The 5,551-nt window shown below is 43.0% G+C and overlaps 1 long non-coding RNA gene across 1 annotated transcript; it reads left to right on the forward strand.

Annotated features, from left to right (window-relative positions):
- Positions 1 to 1,664: 1,664 nt before the first annotated feature.
- On the forward strand, positions 1,665 to 4,994 carry LOC129030433 (uncharacterized). The gene is made up of 3 exons (XR_008500653.1): positions 1,665 to 1,777; positions 3,278 to 3,502; positions 4,562 to 4,994. It is a non-coding gene; the product is annotated as an uncharacterized LOC129030433 (long non-coding RNA).
- The last annotated feature ends 557 nt before the right edge of the window (positions 4,995 to 5,551 follow it).

Genomic DNA, 5,551 nt, shown 5'->3' on the forward strand with positions numbered 1-5,551 from the left:
TGTTTTAGACATTATCATCATAACTTCATCTCAAATTATTTTTACCTCATTCTTGATCAATCAACTTTGGAAAGTGTATATTAACTCCTCACTAGGAAAGATAAAGAGTGTAGGGCCCTTCCGTACTCTACCATCTCTCTTTCATATGTTGATTCTTGCTGATTATATTCATTGTAAAATCTATCTGTAAACTTTAAGTAATATGCTTCTCTATTTCTTGACCCTTCAGCTTTAGATCTGCACCATTCTAATAGTGGACATTATTATTACCTATTATGACGGGTATCTCATTGTTTTAATTTGGAATTCCCTAGTGACGTGTGATGTTACATGCTTACTTACCAGCTGTATATCTTCTTTGGTGAAGTGTCCACATCTTCTATCTGTTTTTCAACTGGGCTGCTTGCTTTCTTGTTGTTGAGTTTTAAGAGTTCTTTGTATATTTTGGGTAACAGTCCTTTATCAGACATGTCTTTTGCAGATGCATTTTTTCCCAAGACTGTGACTTGTCTTCTCATTGTCTTGACAGTATCTTTTGCAGAATAAGAGTTTTTAAAATTTTAATGAAGTCTACCTTATTAACTATTTCTTTAATGGATTGTACCTTTGGTGTTGTAGTTCCGTCAACTGTAGATGTTATCTGTTGGTGAGAAAATTAGCACCCTTATACATCCTACCTCTCTTTCCTTTTTGGCTGGCTATGCCATTATTTTTACATCATTAAGATTTAAAATATGTGTATGTTTTACAGTAACTATAATTAAATTTTCTAGGCTTCTAAAATCTATGATAAAAATAAAAAGTTAAAATACAGCATTTCTTTTATTATGATTATTTAAAAATTTTCACTGCAAAGCAAATGAAAGTACTTTTATGTCACTGAACAGTGCCATTTGAAGGATAATCTTCCAAGGGTCAAGATTAAATGTATTTTTACTTTACTTTTTTTTTTTTTTTTTGTGAGATGGAGTCTCACCCTGTCACCCAGGCTGGAGTGCAGTGGTGCGATCTCAGCTCACTGCAACCTCTGCCTCCCAGGTTCACGCCATTCTCCTGCCTCAGCCTCCCTAGCAGGTGGGACTACAGACGCCCACCACCACACCTGGATAATTTGTTTTTTATTTTTAGTAGAGAATGGGTTTCACCATGTTAGCCAGAATGGTCTCGATCTCCTGACCTTGTGATCCGCCTGCCTTGGCCTCCCAAAGTGCTGGAATTACAGGGGTGAAACACTGCGCCTGGCCGTATTTTTACTTTTCTTAAAACTACAACCATTGCTCAAAATTAGGCCACCTTTAAATCTGCTTCATATTTGGTCCATGCATGTTTTATGGCGCTATCTCCCCCACCCCCCACCTTAGTATTTCTTGCTTCCTTTTTGTTTGTTTGTTTTTTCTAACCACTGAGAGAAGAGACATATGCATCTTTTAGACTTTCCAGGTTCTTAATCAAATAATATATGTAATTGGATTCGCTTCTGTCTTGAAGACCTTTTTCTCCAAGCCCTCCTACTTTCTCTTCTAATTGGTCACTTGCTTTCTAGGCACAGGGTATAGCTGTCAATCTCAGATTTCTTATCATTGGTCTCCTCCGTGGTTCACCATGAGTTAAATTGCATAGCATCGTTTTCCTTGAGTTACTTCTTCATTTTGACAGAGTGTAATCCTCTCTGTGCCACATTTTCTCATCTGTAAAATTAGGATATTAATAATGCCATAGTGTTGATGTGAAGATTCAAGGAGTTTTAATACATGAAAAGTGCTAAGAAAAGTACCTGGTGAGTATTTACTGCTCTGTGATTTTTTTTTTTTTTTTCAGAAAGGGAAGTAAAACTTTCTGAGTCTTACAACTCTTAAAATATCTTTATTTTCCACTGCCCCACTTGATTGATAGTTTGGAATGTAATTTTAGTTTCAAAATAATTTTCCCTTAAAATTTTTGAATGCTTTACTCCTTTGTCTTCTAATGTTACATTCTATTGATAAATCTGAGGCCAAGTTACTTCTTATTCTTTATAGGTTTTTTTTTTTCCTTCTAGAAGTATTTACAGTTGTTATTTTAGCCTTGGGGTTTTGAAATATTAACAGGACATGTGTAGGTCTTTTTTAAATGCCCTTTAACTCATCCTTCCTGGCACTTTGTTATCTGCTTCTGGAGATAGATTAGGTGATATTGAACCTTCTGGGTTTAGCTTCTCTGCATTTTCATTTTCCTTTCATATTTTCTTTCTGTCTGTCTTTTGCAGCTTGTGCTATTTGTCTTTAGTAACTTGGTCTTTAGCTGTGTTCAAATTTTAATTAACCTGTATACTGAATGTTTAATATTCACAAATAGATTCTAAATTGCCAAGGTACTTTCTTGTTCTCTGCTTCCTCCTTTCCCCAAGCAGTGAGTTCTTTGGGGATGGCTATAACAGCATAGCCAGTCTCTCTGACCATACCAGCTACATCTTTTTAAAGTTATTTTCTGTCCAATAATTATTCCTCTTTTCACCAGGGTCGGTTGTCCTGTTTCTTTATCTAGACTTCTAACAATTTATTTACTTATTTTCTTCAAATACCTGATGGTTTTGGGTTGAATCTATGAATGAAGAACTATGTTGGTGAGCAAAGGGAGTTGATGTGGTTTCCTTTGCAAATGTGTGGGTCTATAAAGCAGAACTGTCTCCCACTGGCTGGAGGGCTGCCTGCAGGCTCCATGCACGTGGGCAGTTCTTGGGGACAGATGTGCTTCCCCAAAGGTGCTAGAGCAGAGAGCAGGCAGGTGTGGGGCCTCCCATAATTGCCACCTTTCCCAAATTATCCCAATTCCTCAGAGTGTAAAAACATATCAAGTAAAATAAGGGTAATTTCTTTAGTTGTCTTGTAAGGAAAATGCATGTATTAACTGAATTTTATCCTCTTTTATCATTGAGGGGAGAAGGCAGCAAAGCACAATACGAAGAGATGAATGATAATCAAGGAATGAGTGAATTTGTCCAGTCGCGTAAACATTGACAGATACAAAGCAGCATCGCACTTCTTTATTTACGATTGCAAGTCCTGTGGGTTGTTAACTTTTTTGTTGTTATTGATGTTGATGGTGTGATGGGCTGGGCCATTCCCACAACAGCATTGCTTGTTTTGGACTCTATTAGCTTGATCAATGCGATCACCTCTTCCTACCTGATCCTCCATGCCAGCATCTCCTCACAGTGTTCTGAGGCTCCTATAATCTCTTCCCATGTCAACCACTGCCTCTGTGCTGACAATTCTCCATCTCTAACCTCGATTTCTAGGTGGCCTTCCTGGTTGGGTCGTCCAGACCTCCACGCCTGAGAGCCTGAGCCCTTGGTCATCACGTCCTCCTTTGGCTGTGGCTGCTGCTCTTGTCCATTCACCATCAAATATGGATGAAAGAGTCCAAGGCGACACCTTGATGGATCTCCTGAGTGCCCAATGGAGTCAGTAGCTTCATTGTGCAGTAGCTTCATCCTCCTGAGAGTCCCCCTGAGATTCCCCAGGTTGGCAGCTCCTTTCCTTGCCTACTGGATGCTTGCTGCAAGGGGCCCAAAAGTGCAGACATGGGCCCCTTTTGGGAGCACAGATTCCTGGAGTGGGAGTAATGGTGTGGTCACACCTGCATCCAGCCCATTGTTTCGGAATCCACGTGTTCTACCTGCTGGGGACACAGTACTATTTGGTGATCATTGATTTTGCTGTGTGCCATCTTTGCAGTGGATCAGCTCCAAGCTGGTGTTTCAGCTACTTTTTTTTTTTTTTTTTTTAAGATGGAGTCTCACTCTGTCACCCAGGCTGGAGTGCAGTGGTGCAATCTCAGCTCACTGCAACCTCTGCCTCCTGTGTTGAAGCAATTCTCTTGCTTCAGCCTCCCAAGCAGCTGGGATTACAGGTGTGCACCACCATGCCTGGCTACTTTTTGTATTTTTTAGTGGACATGGAGTTTCACCATGTATTTTGTATTTTTTAATAGAGATGGAGTTTCACCATGTTGGCCAGGCTGGTCTTGAACTCCTGACCACAAGTGATCTGCCCACCTCCACCTCCCAAAGTGCTGGCATTATAGATGTGAGCCACTGTGCCCAGCCTCAGCTACATCTTTCAAAGACAGTTCCATGGTTTTATCAGGCCAGCAGCTTTCTGGATGGTGGTAGGACCCAAAAGGATGGCCACGGATTTCATGATCCCATTCTGTGCCACCTCTGTTGCAAGGTCGGACACTTGGTCTGATGCAATGTTTTGTGGGATCATGTGCTGGCAAATCAAACATGCCATGGGCCCTTGGGCAGTGGAGCTGGCTGAAGCCCTTGGGCAGGAAAGGTCAGGCTGTAAGTGAGTGATGATTTGATTCTAGTCAACAAATTGCCTGTTGTGTCAGCACCATGGTGGCAGTGACAGGGGCTGGCAGCAGCTGGCCAGTTGCACACTTGGCTGCTTAGTTCTTCCCAGTGGTGGTCGCACTCCAGCAGATGTGAACACACTCTGCACCTATGCCCAGCACCCATGATGTGCTGCTCCCATGAGCTTGCTTCAATCTTCTGATATTGCTTTCTTCTCCCAAGCAGCCTGCCAGGTGTCCCACATGAATGCAGCCTGTTCTGGTTCTCCTTCCTGATAAGAGTGGAAAAGAATGCATTCACCCCATACAGGCTGCATTCCTGGGCCACAGGCCACCAAGCTCACCCGCACCAGGAAAGCTGCTCTCCACCAGTTACAAACAGCAACTGCCTGATTGAGTTGCAGATGTCCATTGTCATCCTCTAGAGTCTGTTGGGATTTTCTAGGGCCAGACGTGAATTAAATAGGGGTGTGCTGGGTGCAGCCCTCCCATCCTCTAGGTGTTTAATCTCTGGCATTTCCTCTGGGATGTGATATTATTTTTGATTTCCTGCATTGATGTGTGTGTCTGGGAGTGGGGGGCCTCCACTTGAACTTCCCCACGGAGGTAGTTCCTACCACCGACTCCTAGAAACTAATGTGGCAGTTTTACCAATTTCAAAAGTCAGTTTGAGTTCTACATTTGGAGGCTGGGGAAAGGGCTCCTGGTTAGGTCTATGGACCCAGGGGAGTCACTGTGAGCTGGATTTGGTTATCTCTTCCTTCAAAACTGGCCCCTGTGCACCTCCACTCTAACAGAGGGTTCAGGACCAGGCCTAGGTCCCTAGGTACCAATGTCGCCTCAGATCCTGTGCCCAGTGGTTCTCACATGGCATGCGTCTCTTTGTGGATGATCTGGGGGAGAATGTTTGTATAGACACTGCTGTGATGTTGGAGGGTCCTTCCTCCCGGGGCTCACCCTCTCCCTCAGTCAGTGGGTTCCAGGTCTGAAAATGAGCTCAGCTCTAGGGCTGAAATGTGGCTTTCTATTGGTCATTTTCCTGAAGCCTCTTGACCAGTTTCCCTTGAGAAAAGCTTTTGTTAACGGTGTGTGGATTGAGAGGTGCCCTTTTCCGCTGCTATATATCTACCCTCTGCAGATGGGGTCAGGTGCTCCAGCTGCCACTCCGGGCTTGATGCCCTGTGTCACTGTGCCTACCTTGCTCCCTACCAAA

This window comes from Pongo pygmaeus, chromosome 12 (genome assembly GCF_028885625.2).
Source record: "Pongo pygmaeus isolate AG05252 chromosome 12, NHGRI_mPonPyg2-v2.0_pri, whole genome shotgun sequence".
Classification (NCBI taxonomy): domain Eukaryota; kingdom Metazoa; phylum Chordata; class Mammalia; order Primates; family Hominidae; genus Pongo; species Pongo pygmaeus.